This window comes from Larus michahellis, chromosome 3, assembly GCF_964199755.1.
Source record: "Larus michahellis chromosome 3, bLarMic1.1, whole genome shotgun sequence".
Taxonomy (NCBI): Eukaryota; Metazoa; Chordata; class Aves; order Charadriiformes; family Laridae; genus Larus; species Larus michahellis.
Genome location: NC_133898.1, coordinates 66950186 through 66974352, shown reverse-complemented (window position 1 = coordinate 66974352; position 24167 = coordinate 66950186).

Below are 24167 nucleotides of genomic sequence, written 5' to 3'. Positions count from 1 at the left end.
TTTCGGCTGTTGCAGCTTTTGTGCCGATCATGTGACAGTGTCCCTAGGCAGATAATTTATTTCTGTAGCTTTCATGAGCAATCATTAACCTTCAGACACTGAGCTTGCTTTCTGCTTTCTGGCATTTGTTATTTTTTTTTGGTATCCTAACTAGTTTAATTCACAGAGTGTCAGGAGAAAATTACAACCAATTTATAATAGACTGTAATGCATAATACTTATGTTTCTATTAAAACAGACCTTGCTTACAAGACCATTCTTATGGCTTAGCTTGTGTTCATGGATCAGAATAATTATTTTCAGTGATGTAAGTGCAGCTGTCATCATGGTACTCCCATAGTGTCTTATTCTGAATGCAAAGCCCTTCAGAGTCCTGATTTGGGACCACCCTTTTGAATTCCCCCTTTGCCGGAGACACTGCAGAGTTTATTGAGATGCAACAGGCTTGGGAGAAAGGGCATCGCATTTATTCTGGCGATTGCTATTCTCCCACCACGGCCGGCTGCTGAACAGGTATTGACCGCCGCAGAAAGTGTGTCTAGCAGAGAGGCGAGGCATTACTGATAACAATTACGGCTTGAATCTGCGCTAACTTAGGCTGGGGTTTCAAAGCAGACTGCCCAGATAGGGTTGGATCACACAGCAGTTGTGAATGTTAGAAAAAGACTTCATTTTCATTCCTGTCCATTTTGTTACAGCAAGGGAAACAATAAATTAAGTGACTTTGTCAAGGTCACTGAAGAAATAAATGTCAGAATAGGAATTTCCCCTTCCCTGATCCTTTTCCCCAAGTCCTGTGCTTTTGTCTAGGGAAGGTGACAAAAGAGTGAAAAATACTGAGTCTTGGGCAAAAGAACTACAAAGAAAGCAATAAAAAGGGGGAAAGAATCATAAAAGGAGCTGAAAGCCAGGATGACTGCCGACTTACTGTGAATATCATTTTCCTTCAGATCTGAATGTGATTTTTGCTTTTGTTCGCTGCCTCCCTGCCCTGTCTTAATTCCCTTTTCTAACTGGTCATTCACTAGCACTTGGAAGTTCATCTTTTTTGTATCAGAGAGCAAGATACTAGGTTCATATATGCTTGTGAATAGGTGTAATCTAGACATACATATTCCTTAGTTTATTTTCTACAGCTTGTGTCACAGTGGAATCAGACATTTGTGATAGAAGTGCTACCAACACAATGTTGCAGATACAATGGACATGACAGATACAGGGTGGAGGGGAACAGAGATGGAGAAATAAAAAGATTTTTCCAATGCCCCAAGGAGGAAAAGGGACATTACCATAATCTGGTCAGTGGAAGAACAGTAGAATCCAGATAACTCGACTATTGCCCTACCCCCTTAGGACTCAAAGGATACTTTGGCTATCCTTTGATTGCTCATTAACTTATGAAAAAGGCATGTAACGGGAAGAAGACCAGAACGTACACTTAGTCTGAGATGTGACACTGGTACATGCTATATCAACTTGTAAAATATAAAAATGGGTGGACGGATTTTGCTGTCAGTGTCAGGGAAAACATTTCCTTTCTCATTAGTTAAAAATAATAGTCTGAAATGGGTGTTTTAGTGATGCTAGGTTTCTGTGTGGAAAGATGAATGAATGAGTAGCTCACTATTTGAAACTTCCATCTTTCAAAATGTTTAATGAAAATGAAAGCACAACATATGGTAAATGTGGACTGAAATCAGGGATGAAAAAGCAGGAGCCTGAGACTCGCACTGAAGGGCAAATGAGACTACAGAGGGGCTTGGTGTTGTGTTACATATAGAAGTGGGTAACATTTTTGGATGCATTAGAGTGATTTAGGAGCTATCATCCCATTGACTTTTGACTAGAGTCAGGATGTAACTGCCTAAGTCAATTCTGAAAATGGGAATTAGATTTCTAAGTCATTTTAAGGTGCTTTTGAAATTTTTACCCCTAATCCCAGGGTGATTAATTTGTAACAAGGTGATTCATTCGTATCTTTCTTGTCTTCAGAAGCCTGAATGACACATTTGAGATGCACTCTAAAAGCACAGGTAATAGTCAGAGTGCTACCTCAGCTACTTTAAAAGACAATTGATTAATTTGAATTCATGCTTTTTTTCACACATAGAAAGGATTCTGAAAATAGCAATACGGCTTTGGAGCTGCTTGGTTTGAACTGTCACTTCCATGCCCTTGCCTTCATTAGGGTTTTCCTTTTTTTTTTTTCCTTCTCCCCTGCCCCCTGAAAATTGTCCCCATCCCTCCCCATTGCTAACAGCAATGCAGCCCCTCTGGTCACAGTGAAAACAGGGGGTGTAAGGTAATAGCTGCTTGGCTGCACAGAATGGCTGATTAGCTTTAGACAAAACAGTGTCCAGGAACTTGCTGTGAACTTCTCTCTACTAGTTTGCACTGGGAAATACGGTTACTTTTGCTGGAGCTGCCCCACAGTTAGCAATGCTGGGAGAAAGGGTTGCTCTCATACAGTTAATAAGACAAGGCTTTCCTATGGTAAATTCAAGCCACGTAACCTGCTAATTTGCCTGAAGATGAAATAAGACTGATCATTTTGGTATTTCACCAGATTTCATTATAGTCTTGCTAAGAACATACTGTAGTGTTTTATGAACTTAATTTTTTTTTTGTTTGTTGAAAAGTTGCAACTGTAGTAGTACTTGTATAAATTTGGTCAAGACACTATATAAATCTATATATACTGCTGCCTTACGTCAGCAACGTTATTGCAAAGGTCAGTTTCCATTGCTCCCGTGAGCCTCTGTTTTAGGGTGTAACTGAAGATACAAAATCCTTTCTGGAGTAAAATGAAGACTGCCAAGCCTATCTATGGGACTTCTCGAAAACATTAGTGCTTACCAGAAATAGCAGACATCAGAAACCCAGCTAAATATTTGAGTTGACTGTACTTTCAGAATCGAAGGATCTGATGATCACAACAACTTTACTTTTGTCCCCTGGTACAACCGCAACCAAACAGGCTTCTCAAATTAGTTTAGAAGGCTGGTATTAACTTTACTGTTTGGAGTAAGGAAGCCTGGGTTTGCTTGAACGTCTTCAAAGGAGAGAAGTAGAGGGACTGAATGCAATAGAGGTTTGATTTATGGACTAATATCTCCAACTTTTGACTGTGGAAATTATTTTGCAGAATGATTTGTTTCATGCAGTTTCAAAATAGTCTCTCTGAGAGCTACAAAGTCACCTAAGTTTTCAGTGGCGCAGGCTGGAGAAAATCATGGTCTCTGTGAGCCCTCACGCACCTTCCAGCACATCGTCAGTGTCAACCACTACACATCTTTTGATGTAAGGATCCCTAAAAGCTCCTAAGGAAAACTGGGGACATCTAACTAATAGGGGAAACATACCTCTAAGAACATCCTCTAAAGCTCCCTACTCTAATTCATGCTTCATCTCAGTCTGGTCTTTCCTATCCTGGGTCCTTTATCTGGAACAAGCGCTGCTAATCATTCCGTCCTTGAGGAACGGTGCATTGAGAGCACCCCTTGCAGGCACTTCTGGCTCATGTCGTCATTTAGGACGTAGTTAATGAGTGACAGAGCTTTCCTGCTTGGTAGCCCAAAACTGTAGAAGGTATATACAGAACTAAAGGCTACTGCAGATTTTACCACCATCAGTTCTTTGAACTTGCCTTTTAAAATATGAACTGATACAGCATGAGTCTGTACGTAGTACTTAAATATATTCTAAAACAGACCTTACACTATCTGCACTGCTCTATGGAAAGAATGATTGCTTCGTGCAGTAATAGACAGAGCTCAGAAACAGTGACAAACACAAGGTAAGAATGTGTATGGAGGATAGTAAACCTGCTTGTTGAGGGACTTGTTGAGCTGATGAATTTCTTTCCCTTGCAACTTTAATTGCTTAAAGGGAGTAAAAAACAACCAACACCCCCAAAAGGCAAAACCACAAAACCCTAACCCAAAATCCTGCAGAGGAAATGAAGCCACAAGAACATTTTTCACACGAGCTAATTTCAAGGGTCTGGCATATAGACAGTAAGGCTAGGAAGTTCACAGGTGCATTATACCATTCTCCAGAATGCAGATACCTTGCACTATTGTGTGAAGTACACTACACATGTGCTTTAATGTAGTTTTAAGCATTTAGTTATATTTAATTTGATTTTTTACCACCAGTAATCCACTCATTCTTTTCACTGCCATGCAGCTGAATAGATCCAGAAGCTTCACACCGGAGTACTCTCTCAACCCAGAATGTGTATGATGGAGGGAGAGTTGAGCAGATGGAATTTATTTCACAAAAGTGAGCAAGGGACGGTTGGAGGGAACAAACTTGTAGTTTGCAAATTATAAAGTATTTCACTTACCTGAACTGCAAAACATAAAAGAAGGGAGGAGTTGGCCAGAAACAGGAAGCAAGGATCTAGAAATTTATTTTTGACACAATTATTCCCCTTGACAACTAACAACACAGAAAAAGCAATGGTGAACTGATCAGAAGCATTGGATCTTCTGCATAAGTTTTAATTTCTCTTTAGGGTACCTGGCCACACGTTTAGGAGTCTGGCTACATGCATGAATATTTTGTCCTATTTTTTTTCACCCTCTTTTTTTCACCCTATATTCAAGTTGTCAACTTGAAATAAGGTGGTATGTTGAGACCAATGTCCTTTTACGGAGCATGTGTTTCAAATAAAAGGATAAATATCTCAGAGAAACAGCAGGAAACATCTTTATAATTTAATTAGCTCAATTTAAGGTTAATACCAAGCTTTTGAAATGCATTTGTTCATTTGTTTGTTGGTAGTTTGGTTTCACCTTCTCCCTGATTAACCTTGGTTAGAAGACTATTATGTTTTTTTTCATGGGTTTCCCTCCCTGATTTCTGCACAAAAAAAAAAAAGGACTTTTCAATGAAGCTTTCACATTCTTTACAGGGGCTTGAACATTAAAGTTGTTAGAAACCTGAGAATAGGTAAAAAGAAAGAAGAGCAACATGCATAAAAATAGTTAATATTACTTAATTGCCTTTCACTGTTTTCGCTTGCTACACACTAGGAGGTCTACCTCACACCATTATTGATAATGTTTAATTGACTTCTCCTACAACTGACTTCTCCAAGACACAGCGAAATACCCAAAATATGGCTAAATGGAGAAAAATTCCCAGAATCTCCCAAGTAGAGAAAGTTTTACAGAGGGAGGTATAAATAGAGCATAATTGAGACTTAAGTGGTACATACCCTATTGTGACCTTCTGCATAGAAGACATATTCACCCTTAGCTAACTATTTGAGCAAAGATATGTCTGGTATTGGTCCTACAGTAAATAAAAGACATTCCTTCCTTTTAAATGTGAAGTACTATGTGATCTGCAGCTCTAGCATGTCAGTTCAGTTTTCTTGGAGAGGAATAATCTGGTGTCTGCAAGCTGCTTTCTAAATGGTTAAGTGGATTTGAGAAGCAGGCAGCCATATACTTGGTGAAAAAGAAAAAGTGCTTGAAGAAAAAAATTTATTTTCAGATTTCCCATTCAGAATTTAAATAGCAATTCTCTTTGTGTGCTCAATACGTAGTAAAAATAGGGCCTGTTATAGCCAATCGCTACTCTGAGTTTACATCTAGTTTCTTCACTGAAGCTCAGATTTAGCTCAATATCTGCCCTGGGAAAGAAATACTTAAGTGAGATGAAATGATGGAATTTGATGTATTATAGAAATGGTCCAACCAGGTATAACTAGAAGTAACAGGATGAAAGTGAACAAAGAAAAATCCATGCTGATAATGAGGAAAAATTTCCTAGCAGTGAGGTCTGTTAGTCTACTGAACAGTCTCCCAAGGGAACAAGTTGAACCCTCATTGCTTTAGTTATTTTTAAAATGAACAAAACAGTCAAGATCCTTGTAGGGAGACACTCTTAATTAACAAGAAGACAGAAAAAATGACCTAATGGTTCTTTTTTTCCATCTCCACTGTTCATGACTATTAGTGTAAGGCAAAACCACATTTGGCAATAAAATTATGGATTTCCAATTTTCACAGCAATTTTGCAGCACTCTTATTCCATAATAATAGCAGTACTTTCCCACTCTTTGTTTCCCTCTATAAACTTTTGTGCCTTACTTTTCTTTAAAAAATGGCTATTTTGTAGCCCTCTGACTAAGAAGAGCTGTCAGGTAGCATAAGTTACTTTAAATAATATTACTTGTAAGTATAAGATAAATATTTGGACCTTGTGACTCCTGATTTTCATCAAAAACTCTTCAGTCAGACCTAAGGGCCAGGGCAGCAGTACTGGACCAAATGTTATTACTTGTATCTGTGGGTCATCCTGCAAAATAAGGAGCTGTGACATGTACAGCGAAGTCTTGGGCTGGTGTTGTCTTCCACAAACATAAACTATGAAGGCATGAGATGCAGCACATCTTTGTGGTCAATATTTAGGGCGCTTTATACAACTGCAATGCTTTTCTTCTTTCCATAGAAACCAGTTTTTGACATGAAGTGTTTTCACACTAGCTAGAGGTCCTGGCAATTGTGACTCCTGCTCCTCTGGCTGGGCATCTCTGGTAGCTGCCACTCACGTCTGCCACTGCCCTGCTTCCCCTCCCTTGTTCGCAGAAACCCCCCCATCAACTTGGATGGTGAACTGGCTCAGGCAACTGATAACTCACCAAAAATAACAGACACAAAATAGTGCGAAAAGAGCAGCAATGGCACCTGGTCCTCTATGGGCCTGATTCTCAGCAGATGATTTTTAAGTTGATAGTGACATGTATACAATGGTTAATACTGAGGTAAAACTGAAGTAATGCTGTGATGAGTCAGGTCCTACTTCTTCGAAGTGCTCTGCAAATATTTACCAGTTACTCTTCCCAGTAGCCAGCAAGCTACGCAATCTCATTGCTGCTTTATCAGAAGACAGATTGGTTGAGGTAAAATGCAGGAAGTTCTGGTTGTTTTGTTGGAGTTATACAGCAAGGATAGCAAAGGATATTGAAGCCTGTACTACAAAACCAGCCCCAGATAAACTTGTGAGTAGTGTGACCAAGATGACTAGAGTATAAAATGGAGAGAGACATGGTGCTAATGTATATTTATTAGTGATTTACTGAGATGAACGTTCACCCCAAGAGTTAATCCAGGAATATCCAAACCACTGTAATTATCCTTGCACAAAGGCTCTCTATTATTTGCCTGTTAAATAACAAAGCCTTTTCATTACCTGGCACTGACATAACTTTAGCTGTAGTGGTAGGTAGGCAGAGAACAAGCTTCCCCTGTTTGTGGGGGATGGGATATCATGGGATGAAGCCCTCCCCCCTCCAAAGCCCTAGCAGAACACAAACAGGATGGCCAAACTTTTCTTTGCATAAAAATGACTAACATTGCTAACATGCCAAATTTTCCTGTACCACAAATAGCTGAATTCTTACGAACGGTACAAACAGCACAAAGGAGCAAACTCCTATCACACACAGAAGTGAAAATGTAGAAGTACCGGCCACAGGAATGTAACTGTATTAAAATTGGGAAAAGATCCAAAATCTGTAGTAGCTCTCTAATCTGTGACACAAGAGCAAGGATTTTCATTATGTTTTGCATTCCACATACGGCTTTGCTTTGGAGCTCTTATGCAATTGGTGATGCAGTAAAACCATTGTATTCATAATGATTTTAAAGATGTGGATGCTTGCAGGGTTTGACCTATTTTACCACTCATGCATTATACACTGGGTAAAGCTACTCTCATAAGGCAGAGTCATTAGTACTTAAAATGTATCCGTCTACTGCTGTCCCTTTTCTCTGCAAGGCTGCTGATTTTTTACAATTCTAAATCAATTATTCTTTATTCAATAATTTACGTTTACATGCTTCAATGGAAATTGCCCATGCACATTTTAAGGCAGAGGTTAGCACATAAAGATAATGTAAGGGGTCACAACTCTTATTAGCACAGAGCAAATACTTCTTCTGTTAAGGGTTTCTTAACCAAAGTCTAAATATTCCCTTGCATTTTCTGATATTTTTTACTTTGGAGATAGAAAAACATATCTGTGGTCATTACTTCCAGACCAACAATGCAACTCAGGTTTTTTGGAGGCCCTAATTCAGCAAAATTCCTAATCCCATGCTTTGCTTTCAGTGGGATGAAGTCTTCCCTACTTAGGTATGTCTGAGACCTATTAATATTTATGGGATTCAAACTTTGCTCTGCTACAGTAAGGTGCAAACATCTTCTTGAACATCAGTGTAATGATTCAGGACCTTTCCACAAGCCAGACTGGAAATTTTGTGTGCTGTAGTCATCATCGCAAGGACAAACCTTCCTGTTTCTTTTTGAAATAGGCTAAATTGTACTATGATTTAAAGAATTAATATCTGATCCCCGAGCATTGTAGTACAGGGCTCATTTTCTTTAGATCCCCAGAGCCATCCTGCCTTGTACTGCCAGCAAACTTGAACTGCGAGGACAGCCCTGACTTCTCCAGGCTACAGCATGGATTGACATAGTAGGAACAGGCCTAGGACAAATGTATTCTCCCACTGCTAAAGTGTTGCCATGGGTAAGGCATACAGCATATATGGCAGATGCTGAGAGTAGGCTCAGGCCAAGAGTTTGCTTGCAGCACTGGGGAAGCTACAGAATACCACCCTTCCCCTCTCCCGGCACCACAGGGATCTTGTTTTCTGTGGGTCAGAGTCTTCCCCTTTCTCCACAAAACCTGGATTAATCTCTGTGAAGCAGCTGCAGAACGAAAGCTAAGATGTTCAGAAAATCTTCCGCCTGTACCAGCTGCACCAGTAGCACTGGGGCACAGATCTTCCCTTTGCCTGCTGGAGGGTGAGAGGTTCTTCACCGTCATGTCACTCCTTTTGACTCGTCTGATTTTTTTTGAAACCGTTTGGTAGGGAGATGCCACTGTGTTGCTGAAGAAGACCATCCGCTGGTCACTTCAGCGTTAGGTGATGCAGGGCAAACACCAGACCTGCTCCTGGGGATGAATTCAAGGCAGGAACGAAGCTTTCCCTACTTCCCAGTTCTGGTCTTACACCTGGGCTTTGAGCTGAGGTGGACAGTGTTTCTCTGGCCGGCTCTGGGCTCTTGAGTGCTTTGGGGCCAAATAACTCCTCCAATGAGAAGTTAAATGAAACCTTTGCTGTTTCTCTGACCTCCACAAATAGGAGGAAAGTGAAAACAGAGGCAAGAGTCAATCAGCCAGTGATTACATTAAAGAAAATGGTTCTCCGTGGAAAGCATGAAAGAGAAAACAGACAGGGTGCTGGGACTGAAGAAAGGAAAACAAGACTAGTGGGATTTTGAGGTCTTTTACTTTATTTTGATCCTTTCATAGTGTATTTTAAATTCATAAATAATGGAATAAAAAAGACCCCAACAAAACTCAGCTAAATGATCTTAAGCCCTCAAGCCTCAATCAAAAAATAAACACTATAATACTTTTAAAAGGAATTAGTAATGCACAGTTATAGTATTCCATGTTTAAAAATAAAGCTGTTGAATAAATGAACAATACCTTGGCTGAAAAGTATTTCAGCTGAGGAGTGAAATCCCTGCAGAGAGTGATCTGTGAGATTCTGCAGGAAATCTGCATTACAATACACCATTTCCATTTCCAGGGAGGGACTCACAGAAGGACACAGAGAGGAGAAAAAAGAAATGAAAAAGCCCCAGTCCTTTATGCCTAGGTTGTAGGGGTCCTTGGCCCATCATTCTCATGCTAAACAGTTACTTTTTCTACAGGTACCCAACTGAAATGGGAATAGTTTTGGAAGGAATAGTGAATTAGTTCTTAGGTTAAAGAAAACTGTCTCCATAGCTTGCCTAGATACAGCAGACATGGGTTCACCTCTCTGCCTTGCTACAAATGAAGTAAGGATGATGTCCATATGCAGTAAGCACTGGGCTACTGTGCTGCTCTTTGTCTTCTGCTCCTCCATTCCAGCTACTCCACCTCTTGTTACTAATTAAATATCTTTGCAGTGGACAAGAAGTTTCTAGCTAGATCGTTAGCCCACTAGTCAACCAACTCATGTGGGATGTGGGAGGCCGGGGTCCTAAGGCTGGTCCAGCGACAATCTGGTGTTGGTGTTCTCCAATGCAGGGGACTACAACTAGCCTCCCCTAGGCTTGAGTCTTCTGGCTGTAATTTAGCAGCTGGGGCTATGGCCATCCAGGGACTTGGATACACAGAGTATTATGGCCTGGCTGACTGCCTCTATCTGAAGGCTAGTATGCAATGGGCCAGCCTCGCTTGTGTGTGGAAAAACTTACACAGGGCTGGTTTCCTTTTGCTGCAGAGTGGGAAACTTTGTGAAATCTCAGTTAAATTTGTGGGATAGGAAAAAGGGAAAGCCAGCAAGTGGAAGAAAAAGGAATAAAATTCCTGGCTTCTCGTCCACAGGTTACTAAGCAAGGCATAGCAGAGTGTGACTACGTCACTGGCATTAACATGTTCATGTGTTACATTCGTGAAGCGTAATGCTAAACATGTAGTGCTGTCTGCACCATGCACAGCATGCATAGAAAATGTTTTGGCCGATGGAAGGAATGGGCCCATCAGCTGCATAAATGTATTTGTTGCAGTCTCTACCATAACTAATACAATGGGCTGCTAGCCTGTTGTAGCAGATGAAGATGATCCAAGCAGATGCTATGTTTCTGCTTCCTTAGCATATCATTACTTGGAGAGTGTCTTCTCCTTGGGCATGTATTTAAAGGAAGAAAACCAAAAAGCAGTTAGCATCTGGTTATTTTTGCTAATCAGAGGTTTGTGGTGATCCCAAGTAGTCACAAAATTTACTCATAGCCTCTACTCCTGGAAAGCACTGAAGGTCAGTCTCAAGCATTTCCTATGTTTTCCCTCAGAATGCCATCTATTTGCTTATAATTCATTGTGACTCCACATAATATCAAAATATGATCTAATTAGGGATATGATAGTTTGAAATTTTGGCATTTGCACAAACATAAATATCTGCCTTCATACATAAATTTATTCACATATACATGTGTTGCCTGCTGCATGTCCTTATGTATGTATGTAAGCCTATGAATTTGTGTATTTATGTTGTATATATGAAGTCAAACATTTCAAATATGTGTGCATGTGAGGAAGAAGATTTAAAAGCATACCTTACATGGCATAAAATATACTGATACATAAATCACAGAAAGAATTCCATCTCTAAATTAAAGTACACTCCAGAAATAGCAATTATTGCCTCTAAAATGTTTCTGTTAAATTCATGAGACACCATACAATTTTATTCATGTTATCATCTATGGTTGCCTGAAAGTGTAAAAAAAAATCTTAGCCACTAGCAGAGAAATGTGCAAAATACTATCAAAGGAGTGGCAAAGGTCACTTCTATTGCCTGCCTTTTTATGAGTTTCATTTTTGTCTTTTTTTTTCTCATTGCGGTTTGTTTGTGTACACTGCTAAACTTTAATGGAAGAAAATATGAGGGGGCAAAATAAATATAAAGAAAGAGACTGCTGTTCAACAGTGCTGAGCTGGTATTTCCACGAGTGATGTTAGACTCGTGTCTAGAATAAAAATTTAGAAAGTCCATGAACAGAAGGTTGCAACAGTGCTTTTCTCCTTTTCTCTCTCTTTTACACTTGATACATTTTAAAATTAACATCTGTTTCTGTGTAGTTAGATCAATGTGTTATCAGTAAGCACAGCAGTACTGACTCTGTGAGGCACAGAAAGGAGAGGCCATGGAACAGGTGGACCGTACATTTTCTTTGGTACTGGAGATGGCCAGTTACTCTCTGCATGGGATTTTGTTTGTGCAAGTTCAAATTCTGAACTCGCTTGCCTAACCCCTGTAAGAATAGTAAGTGGTTAGGGTTTAACACAGCAAATAACAACATTTCCATATGCAGGTGCCTAACATCAGGCACGGAAGCCCCAGCTGAGATCCCTGGGAAAAAGGCATCGTTTTCCAGAGGCAGGAGCAAGCATTTGCAGTTCTTGTTGAATTCAGTTGTACCAGCATGTCCTTCGCACCGCTGTGAAGGAGAAGCCCTTAAGTCTGGTTAATCAGTTGAAATATGATCTTGATCTTCTCAGTAAAGTGCCTTAAATTCAGATGAGCTTTTCTTGCTCAGTACCAGGCTTAGCAAAGTGTATAAATAAATGCTTAGGTAAAAGGCAAGACTGAAGATAATCAGATACTTAAGTGCTTTGCTGTATAAGGGCACATCTTTCCTTGAGTCAGTCCCTAATTGTCTGTTATGCCTGCCTTGAAATGAGATTTACAGATGTTTTGGCAATGTTGAAAGACTATATAGTTTCATAACGATTTCTATAGCCACTTCTTTACTTTTTGCTGTAAGTAAGTTTGCTTTCTACCTTCCTACTGCAACACTCCTTCAAGAAGAAAACTCCACATGAACTATGAGCACAGTCCCTGAAAGAAAAGTTTATTCTTTGAGATAAGAAAAAATATTGTAAGTAAAATGTATTCTGGGATGCATCAAAAGAAGCGTGGCCAGCAGATCAAGTGAGCTGATTCACCCCCTCTGCTCCGCTCTGGTAAGACCCCACCTGGAGTATCAGCTCTGGGGCCCCCAACATAAGAAGAACATGGACCTGTTGGCGTGGGTCCAGAGGAGGGCCGTGAAGATGATGAGAGGGCTGGAGCACCTCTCCTATGAAGACAGGCTGAGGGAGTTGGGGTTGTTCATCTTGGAGAAGAGAAGGCTCCAGGGAGACCTTATAGCAGCTTTCCAGTACCTAAAGGGGGCATACAAGAAAGCTGGAGAGGGACTTTTTATAAGGGTATGTTGTGATAGTACAAGGGGTAATGGTTTCAAACTGGAAGAGGCTAGATTTAAGTCAGATACAAGGAAGAAGTTCTTCACTATGAGGATGGTGAGGCAGTGAAACAGGTTCCCCAGAGAAGTTGTGGATGCCCCATCCTGGGGCTGTTAAAGGCCAGGCTGGATGGGGCTTTGAGCAGCCTGGTCTAGTGGGAGGTGTCCCTGCCCATGGCAGGGGGGGTGGAACTAGATGATCTTTGAGGTCCCTTCCAAGCCAAACCATTCTATGATTCTCTGATTCTCTAATTCTGTGATTCTATGATTCTATGAAATGTGATGGATAAGTTGACTTCTGTAGAAAAAACAAAAAAGCATTCCTGTTTCCACACAAAATACCATTCAGTAGGTGATAACACAGATTTTTCAATACTCACAAAAGTCTGCATAATTGCAAACCTACAAAAGTTAAAATTCATGGAGAGACAGTGACATTTCAGTCAGTGACTGTACCTCCTGTGCAGATGTAGAGATGACAGCAAGCAAAGCTAGTGCAAAAACTGGGCAAGCCTTTCCCATCTGCAGATGTAGCACTGCTGAGGAAAGTACTGTCAGAGATCAAAAGAGGGGGTCGGTAGCTGAAGGTGTCCATGTTACTGGATGGTGCTTGAGTGCCATCCAGTCTCAGCTGTACTGCCAGGATCATAGCAAAGGCAAGTCACCTTTGCGTTGCATACAACAAGGTGTTGTATGCAAGTATTTCCAATGAGAAGCTAGAAATTCCTGGAATCTCCTTACGTTGAACAGCCTCAGTAGAATTCCAGCATAATTTTTCAGATCAAAAAGTTTAAACTTCCTGAGTTTTTAGATGTTTAGACTAACTGGACTGAGACTAGGGTTATGTTATAGACAAGAACAAATACTGAAAACTCCAATCCAGCAATGTAAATCACATGTCTAGTAGCAACAGTGTATTTCAAGATGTTTTCATATTGATTCCACCTATGGAAAAAGTGAGATCTGGGCAGGGAACATTTTCCCAGCCCTATGAAACTGTTTATGGTTGCAACTGTTTTTCCTGTTGGAATGCACCCAACACACTTTTAAAGTTTTTCACAGTGAGAAAGTGCACCACTGAATGGTTAAGAGCCTGCTTGTAGTGAGTTAAAGCAGAGACCTTACATATGTCAGAGTATGGACTATTTGGGCTGGAATTCGTGTACTTGAATTCTGGACAATCCATGTATGAACCAGTGGAACTGATGTTTTCTGTCACCAGAGCTTTTTATGATTAAAAAGACAGGGAGACAATTACACCTCAGTGAAAATCACTGTTGCAAATAACATCCCAAAATGGGTTGAATCTCTGTAGCCGAGACTACCACATACCATGCAAACTGGTCTGTGTCTACCCAGATTCCTGGCTTAACTGCCAACCTCTCTACAGAGTAAATAGGACCAACACATTTTGTCACTGATCTAGAATAAAGGTATCAGAAAAGCCATGTTTGGTTTCACCTGGTCCTGGACTGAGTTCAGCTCTGATTTCTGGCACGAACTAAGCCCCGGATTCCTTAAATTAGCATTGACTGCTGACTCAGACACTCATATCTTCTCCTGCAAACGCTAGCCTAGGCCAGCCAATTCCCCTTCCTACCAATATATCTATAAGCATGTATCTAAAAAAATAAATAATAATTTCTCTGTTTGCCCCCTAGTAAAATAGTTTAATCTGTCTACATTTCTCAGGCCTTTTTGAAAGGGACTTTCCTTTAACTGTGACTCATGCAAGCAACTACATGCATCGTTTCTGTTTGATAAACAGTAAAAATAATGCTAAAATTAAAACATTCTTTTTGTCAACATATGTAGCTGGAATGCTGAAGGCTGTTCTGCTAGTAGGGAGAGATCTTGCACACATTTATTTATCTGGTTAAACTTTGCGACTCATCTTTAAAGCCAGCAACTTCTCAACCCCAAGCAGCAGAGCACAAGTAAAGGCAGATGGTCGAATGAAGAAGAAAGACTGACTATAAAAAGCTCAGCTTTCCAATAACTCTGCTGCGTCCCAATTTTTTCATACAAATCTCTCCATTTTTCCTTCCAGAGACTCACAATTAAAATTCTATTCTGCCTGTCTAATCAAGACAGCAAATCTATTGAATTGCATAATGCTGGGGATAATCAAGGAAGGATGTGACATGAATCCATTTTTCTTTACAGGTAGAAAATGAAATATTTTCTCTCTTCCCCTGAAAACAGATGGGTGGCTGAGGATTTTGTGTTTGCTCTGTATTCTTCCTCTTGTTCCTTTCTACCAGGGATCAGGGGCATCAGGGCAAACAGGTTATGCAATTTTAGTGGTGACAGTGTCTTACTGGTGTGGGAGAGGCGCTGCATGTAGCCCTGGATGAAAGTGGATTTAATTGGTGGTGTTAATCTCCTCGCTGCCCACCCCTTTACCAAAGGTTATTTTTCCAGTAGCTGGGAGAAGTGAATAAAATGTGTATCTCCTCCCTAGTTGCTGTAGCTAAGCCCTGTTTATGAATGTACTCTGAAATCCCTTTTGCATCTCCACTAATTCATGTTTACAACCTTCAGGGCTGGCCTGGGCTACTTAGAAGACAAGAGGGGCCTGCAGGATTGGATCCTGCAGTCTGTGGGTTCTCACACCTAACAAAGGGGCCAAATGCAGCCCTGGAGCAAGGGGACGTCGCTCCCATTCAGCTGTTTTCAGAGGAGCTGCGTGTGCTTATGCCGTCATTGAAATTAGCACGTAGTGTCCTATTTGCTGATAAATCCCTGTGCATCAAGGTGAACAGGCAGACTTCTCTTGTGTAAAGTCAGAGAGAGAATCAACCCAATTGGGCTGAATGGGTTTGTAACCCAATCATGCTTAATTTGGTTACAGGAAAAACAAGGCCCGTGGAGTTTCAACCTTGTTCCTGTGCAGCATCAGGAATCTGATTTGTGCCGATCTCATAATCGGGTGCAGACAACAAGGAAAACAAGTCCTTGCAGTGGTTTCTTTACTGAGCCTAACAAACCACATCTGATAAGCTATATAATTTGCTACAGCAATTTGTGCCAAAAATAAAAGGCACAGTCCTACAGTGCAGCACGTTTCTGAGAAAAACAGAACCCCACCCCTTCCCTTTGTAGCATCTTTCTTTCTCTTGCCTTTGATTTCTCAGTGGAGCTGAGCTGATGCCTTCCATCCTAGCTGACTGGCTCTGGGCTGCTGTCGGGGTGCGTCGCCCGCCCTGCTCCCCAAAATGCTTTTGTCTCCCCTGGAGCTCCGGAGGATGAGCCGAGGTGAAGGCACTGGCAGGGTTTGGAAATGGTGATTTAAATAGCGAAGGCTCTTTCTTGGCTGAGTGGCCCTGACTGGAGGGGAGGAAGCTAAAGATCTTCTAAGTCATCAAGGAATAAAGCTACACAACTTTTTCTGAAAAACAGGGGGTTTGTTGTTGTTGACTTGACAGAGGTATTCTAAACTCGTAAGAAATGTGTCTCCTTTTAGTTCAGTGACCAGAAAAGGAACTAGTTCTTCATGTGTATTTTACATATCAGGCCCCCAATGGAGAAAAAATTCCTATGCTTTTCTGGGTTTGCTTTTTTTTTTTTTTTTGTCTTGCTGCTTACAGAGAGAAAGGGGAAGAAAAAAAGCAAACAACACAAAGTTCTGAAGAGTGCAGGCTGTCAGCTATGCTGTGAAATAACTTGGAGGTTAAATGTGAATCACTGCAGTATGTTTTCTAATTTGGATTTTGCCAAGGTTACCTTAAAAACTTTAATGCTTTTTGCAGTGTTTACAGCAAAAATTGCAGATGTGCTTCTTGGTTATTAAAGGAAAAGCATATGAGAGGGAGGTGGGCTAAGAAGAAAGGAGAATGAAAGGTCAATGATTTTAATTCTGCCTCACCGAATTCCAAAGTTTGAAGGGATATATTTGCTTGAAAGGTCATGCTATGGAAGGTAAGCGCCCTGAAAGCAGTGTGTTCCGAGTTTTACAGTGGAATAAACAAAAAGGTAACTTGCTGGGATGTTTGTGTGTCAAAGGTGACAAAAAACCTGTCTTTCTTTTCAAAGCCTCTCAGCCCTCTGCAAACTCACTGGGATCAGGGCTGGAGTTTAAAGGCAATAGACTGGTGTTTGCTTTAACTCCTTAGATAAAAGCCCGATACAGAAGCCAACAAGATTTCACTTCTTACTGAAGGCAACCGAAGGAGAGAGCAGTAGGCTGCGTATCAGAGGAGTACTGAAAACTTGCAGTGCTTGTGCTTGTGTTCACTCTCTGTTCCCTTGAATATAAAAACCCTAGGAAAACAAGTGCTGGGCACGAAGATCTGCGACACTGGCTTTAATTCATGCAGCATTATGAAAATCCTGCTGATGATAACTTTGAGGCCAAATATATCATACTTTGGTCCTTTGCTTACACAGCACCTTACCAGTTCCTAATATACGACCAGTGCCTCTGAGCACTGCTACAATACAACAGTGAATACTGGTCATGTTAGTTGTTCTTCGGGTAAAGTTACCTGGAAGGAAGTGAGACCCTTCACGGTATCAAGAAAGTCTTCATTTAACACCCACCCCGCCCCTCTGCCCCCCCGGCTAATTCTTGCTTAGTGCATTAATGCACTTTAACTATAAAGCATTGCTGGAAGGAAGGAAAGTTCTTGCAGGGGAGGACAACTGAGGCGCACCACAGAATAAGTGACTTATACAAGGTCACGCAGGAAACCTGACGCTGCGCCAAGAACAGAGCGTAAGTTCCTTGAGTTCTAGTCAAGGTTTGTCCATTTACCCGTCCTCCTGCCTGCTTGCCTAAGACAAATAAACACCAGCAGCCGCACACACACACACGCACACACACACATGCACACAGTCTACAAAACTTTATGCCCGCAAACTCAAATGCTTGGAAGCAGCAGGCAAAGCGTGCTCGTGCACCTTCAGTTTCAGCAGCCATGTCTGTATTCATTTTGATGCATGGTGTCTGACCAAACTCAAGAGTTTAAAACCGCAGCCCATTGAGCATATGAAAAGTGCAGTCCTTGAAAGGATTTTCATCTGGCAACATTTTGGTGGAATATGGTTCAACCCAGAAATAAAGCACCCCGGGTTTGAAGTCCCTTCCCCAAGGGCACATGGGCAGAAAGGCTTTCAAAGGAATCACCACTAGATTATTTTAACATGAGAAACAGCTGATTTAGCCCTCGCCTCATTGTCAGAAATCTTGACTCGAGGCTGAAAAGTAGCATGAGGATTGTTAGTCTGAACCATGACAGTCTGGCAGACATAAGCAATGGTAAACAGGAGTGTATAATGGTGTCAGCAGCTCTAGGTGTAGGTGGTGCGGCCCAGCCTGTATTCAATCCTACAGCGAGTTTGCCTCTGTGATTGGGCTCTACTCCTGTCTCCCTGCAAACAGTTGAAATTTTGTCTCTGCCTTAAATGAGAGCAGGATCAGGCCTTAAAGAAAGAGGCTCTTATTTTTTGCAAAGCTGTACTCAATGAGCATGTTTTGGAAATACATCAGCATGACCTTTCAGCAATGTGCCAAAAAATGGGAAAAAAAGGAAAGACTTTGGGAACTGCCAACCAGGAAACATTGTTTTGTTTGTTTAAAAAAGAAAACCAGAAACCCGTCCAAGAATTTTTGTGTAAGTTAGAGGCTAAGTCACTCTCCTTTATAATCACTCTTCTTTTTCTGGATACTGTATTTTCAGTGAGGGTAGATAAAATCTGGCAACATGCTTATTGGCTCTGTGTTTGGATTCAGTCCCCTTGACACTCATCTGCCTCCATAAACTTTCATCTCCTAAACCCAAAGCAAGTTCACCCAGGAAAGGAAAAAGAAAAAGGGAAGGGGGAGGGGGAGAAGGCTGGCAAACTGCACAATAAAAATCCAAATTGCAGCTTCTGCCATTTCTCAATGAAGAAAACATTAGCAATGGCCAAGAAGTGCAATAAAATGCCATAAATCACACAGCTTTTAATTCCTGTGTGGGAACCCCACATACGGATGAAGTTCTAGCAATTTCTAGATACACACAGGTTTTGCAAGCGTTGATTATTTCCTCACGTTGTGTTGCGATCAGTGCTTTCCTAACACTCGCAGAAAGTAAATTGAATAGAGACCGAAAGGTGAAAAACTGTGTATGCTCCTCCTTCACCCTCTCCCTGCTCCCTTCCCCCCAACGCCGGGAGGTTTTGGAGCGTCATCCCTCCGTGCATCAGCAGCTCCCTAGAACCTATGGAAACCCCCTCCCCAGAAGTGAGAGACCTTGCGCAAAGTCGTAGGATTTGGCTAACCCAAAGGCGCTCCTGGTGTCTTTCTTATTCTCCTGCTTCCCCTCTGTTTACATTCCAGCTCGTTTCTCATTTTCCATGGGAAAGAAAGAGACACTAGCAGGTAACAAGGGGCCCTTTAAATATTTCCTGATTCCTGCTTGCTAATGTGACCCTGAAACATACTGCGTTTTACAGGGGTTCTCAACACAATGTGCTTTTAATAGCAGCATAACTCTTTTATTGAAGTTTTATGTTAAAGTGGGGGAAAAAAGTTCAAAGTAAATTATAAATTCTTTTATTGCTAATTGCTAGTGTAAAGTGGAGTAACTGCCATTTTGTTAAATACAAGTCAGCCTGACAAACCCGGTCTCCCAGTTTTACTTAGAGCTTGGTAATTTTTCTTATGTGACTGTTCAAAGGGATACTGTCATTTGGTTTAAACCCCAATTTAATTCACTTTAAAGCTCATTCTAATTTCATAGGGAATTATAGATACCTTATTTTATTTTAAATGTACCTGACCTCACAGAGCAGTAAAAAAATCCCCAACAGCCAATGTTTACGTAGGACATATTAAAACACTCCCCAACATTTTATGCCCCCTCTAGCTTTACAGCTGCAATCAGCTAACAAGCAGCGAGCCAAATTCTGCCTTGGTGACACATATGCAGCCAGCCTCCCCCTGCCCTTAATGAGAGCTCAGTGCCTACGTCTAAGGGCAGAATTTGACCCTTCTCCCCACCCCCGGATGGTAAGGGGCTCAGATGCATCTCCTTCCTCCTATTTTGCTCTGCAGATGGATGAGTGGAGTGCACCAGCACAAACAATCGCAGTACAGACCCTAAACATAACTGCAATGTTAATTTCAAGGTCTATTAGCAGCACCACGGAAAAAAAAATAAACGTTTGACAGGACAAAATCTGCAGGGGAAAAGAAAACATTATTCTCAGGCTTCACGGAGGTTATTATTACAAACAATGGAGAATCGATAAATTATATTTAACACTATTAAAGGCGGTTGACAGTGTTCCTTTGAGCGAGCACACCGAGGTCCCGAACACCGTGTGACTGCAGCCCGCGCGCCCGCTGCTCGCTTGCTCGCCATCGGGTCACGTTGAGAACAACCCGCCCAGCATTTGTGGAAGAGCTGCTGGCAAGTGCGACACACACACACACACATATTAATAACTGAAACACAGCCTTTGCTTCCCCCCGCGCCCCCCCCGAGCTTGTTATGCTTAATTTCTGAGTTGGTGAAGTGGGCTGGTGCACGCTGTCAGGGTTTGGGTTTGTTTTTTTTTTTACATTTGAAAGCGAGTGGAAAGACAAAAGCAAACAGGGCTTTGGCTACGAAAGGATGACCTTCCTTGTAAAGAATTTAAGTCTTTTAACTTCAGAGGGGAATGAGGCAGGAATGCTGTTTGTATCAGAAAACTAACATGGGGAAGGGAGGGGGGGGAGGGGAGCGGCATCTTCTTCCTACCGCTTTGGTGCTTTCAAAGATCCCCGTTTCCCAGAACTACCTCTGTAGCGGGATAATATAATTATTAGCAGCTGTTAAAACAAACAACAAACAAAAACAAAAAGCACACACCAGGACTGGCATGTCTGCACATGCCTGAATGCTCTGACCGTTACGCTGAAAACTTAAAGAGAGGCCCCCTTTCCCCGCACCGCCGCTCGGATGCAGGCCTGGGAAAGCCGGAGCGTGGTACGGCGGGACGAAAACAGCAGCCAGAGGCGTTTATTTTCGTCCATTCATGTTATGAATGCCGAACGTTCCTCCATTAGATGAGCGGGGCATCGATCCTTTTGCTTCTCAAACACGCTAACCCATAAGCAAAGGGCAAGAGAGATGATTTATTTCAGATTTCGAGTAACAGGGGGAGAACAACAGAAGGAACAAATGCAAAAACTTCCATGTTGCAGGGAGAGGGGGAGAAAGAGGTTAAGAGATCTGCTGCCATGGCTTAAAAAATCTGACAAGTGGTACAATTTCTGATACACATCTTTTGTTGTCATAAGGCTCCGTTCCTGGGATCGAAGGCGGGGATGCAGACTTTTCTTTCCCTTACTTTTTGATGGGAGCCTTCAGGGCCTTATATATTGGCTAAAAGTTTATAAACATGATCCTGGGAATCTATAAAATCCGAAAGCAAATAAAAGGAATCTCATGTGAATTGTTTATTAAAATCACACGATTTTTAAGTAGCTCTCATGATTCCTTGGGCCAGCTTCACGAATCTGGATGCTCAAGGCTGGCAGTATAATTTCTACCCGCTCCCTGGGACTACGGTCCCCGTCCCCCCACCCCCCCCCCCCCCCCCCCCGATTAGCTGGCTCTAGGCAGCTCCTTGCTCTGCAAATTCCTGTTCAGAAGCCTCCGTTCATTTATTAACAAGGCAGAGGGGCACAGGTAGAGTGTCAGCCCCATGAATATGAATGCCCTGACCGACTGATCCGAGTGGCAGGCACCAAAGCAGAGACTTACAGCAATTTAAAACCTGACTGCCTCCAGCAGCGCGCACCCTCCCTCCCTTGCTCAGAGGTTCCCATGCCTGAACAGCCACCCGGTGTATTAGCGCAGAGCCACCTTTATCAGCCCTTTAAGCTGTGGACTGCGGGTCACAGTGGCTGAGGCGCGGGCACGTTTTCGCCTGTCCTTGCGGGTGCTCTATGGGGAGGCAACTGCTGCCACAGGGGCAAGGGTGGGCAGGAGGGTTTTAAACCCGCGTAGCAAAAAGCACCGTCTGTCTCTCTCCTCTCTCTGAGCCCGCTCTCTCTCTAAAATGAAACGCAAAATGGCACGGATCGCATGCGTGTCCCCTTTGTCTGGAAGGGAGAGACTTCACCCTTTAAAGGGGCAGTGCGCAAAGGGAGCGGGGTTTCTGACACTGCTAAGCTTGCCAGTAGCTTTCCAGGCTGGATAATAATTGGCAAATGTCAAAGCATTAAACAATATTTAACGGTAATTAAAAATGTGACTAAACCCTCAAGGTTTGCCTTAAATCCACGCAAATCCCTTTAATACACTGGGCCAAACCCGCTCTAACTGTTTGAAACTTTGCGACTTGGACCCCTCTCCACTAATAAGGATGGTCAGTCTCGTTATCATGGACCTCTTCCTTTGTCCTTTCCCTGCCTGCCAGGCAAAGAAGCTATACTGCGTACATTTTCTTCTTGACCCTCCTTGTCCTTTCCTCAAGTGCCTCTTATGTTGGTTAGATAAAAGGTAGCAGTGTTCTAAAACGCTGCCTCTGTAGTTTTGCTATGTAAAATGACATTCATTCTGAAGAGTGGTAAGAAAATAATGATCTCATTAGAAGAGAGTTTAGCTATGTAGTGGTTCCTCTCTGTAGTGGAGATTAAATAGCAGCTAACTACAAACAATAGTCATTTAAACAAAGAGCCGGCATCAAAGTTATTATCTCTGTTTCTGCCCTTCAAGAACATCATCAGAAATTGATCTTCTCACCGCTGCACATTTTCATCAAAGGTCCTGAATTTTAAGCTTGAAACACTAATTGTTTTGTGTGTGTGTGCGCGTGTGTGTCTATATGTGTGTTCCTAAACTGGTTCCTTGGGTTGGTGTTTTTAACTAATTATTGGTGACATTTCACTTTTCTTCGTAATGAACTTCCTCAATTGTTTTTTTTTTCTTCCTCAGAAAGAAAGAAAACAAATCCTGACTCAAAATGAGAGGCAAAGTGGCAGAAATAATTAAAGGAAATAATAGTGTAAACAGCTTTTTCTGTTCTGCCTCTGAGGAATGCTAGGAGTGCATGGCCACTGCATGTTTGGGAAATGGAGTAAAAGTGATGGTTCAAACGGAGTGGCAGATGCTGCCCAGGCTGTACGCAGAATATGAGAAGAAGGATGGGAATGGTGAACCCAGGGTCTCCAGTTTCATGCCTCATCTATGAAAATGTTAAAGCAGAAAAAGCAGCAAGGAAACCTTGAAAATCACAGCCTTTCTCCTCTGACACCCCACCTCTGACACCCCACCTCCTTGGGTGATGGTACATCATTTGTTTCCTTTCTGAAACGAGAGCCTACTTTCCTTGGCAGATGTCTGCTTGCAGCAGATCTTCCTCTTTTTACCCTCATCCAACTTATGAGCCGTGGATGAGGAGAGGCATGGAAAGCAAACCGTACAGGAAGATGTTGCTTAAAACTGGCAGTGTCTTGTCACTGCTCATGCTGTTGTAACTGCTGCCATGCAGTGACCCAGAGGGGCCTGTGTTTCAGGGATGGCAACCAGTGACGGGGTGGGATATGATGATAATTGTGATGCTGATGCACATATGCATGTGTGCAGCAAATCCCAAGTTATCTAATTTGTGGTTGACTCAAGATCGGGCATATATTCTACGTCATTCAGGAAGGAACAGTTTGTGAGAACCTTACGCTCACTGTAGTCCATGAAAATGCTTCATTATTCTAAACATCTTTGTTCAATGTGAAGACCCAGATTGGTGGGGACCCAGAATACAGAGATATCACAGTTTTTTAAAAGGAAAATGTATTTATGCAGTCACCTACATTCACTGTGACCTCCAAATGCCAATTATATCCCTAGGAAATTTGAAAGAAAAATGTCAGACTTTTTGTTAGAGATTTCCTGTGAAAACTGAAGCAATAGCTTGGCTAAAAGCCTCAGTTTAGTTTGGGTTGGTCTGATCTGAATCGATTTTTCGCTGGAACAATCCCCTTCGCCATGGAAAACACTTTTTTTTTTTTTCCTTAAAAGTATGTTTTTATTGAAAGGGATGTTTTTGTCCTTTAAATGAAAAACATTTTGACCAACTCAGCTATGGACATAAATGTGCCCAAATACTCGTGAGGCTAAATTCCTGACCTCTGATCTGGAGAAGTTACTGAATGCATAATGTTGAAGAATATCAAAGAGGGAACAAAGTGTTATACAAGATAATAACAGTGACTTCTACTACCCACATACAGTCGAGAAAGAAGTTATCTAAGGACATCGTAACACTCGCAGAAGCAGCTGAAAAGAAAGCAAGAGGAAAGAGAAAACAAATGGTGATTAAATGGTGAAGTTCAAGATGCTGTTTGAGGTAAGCAAGATCCC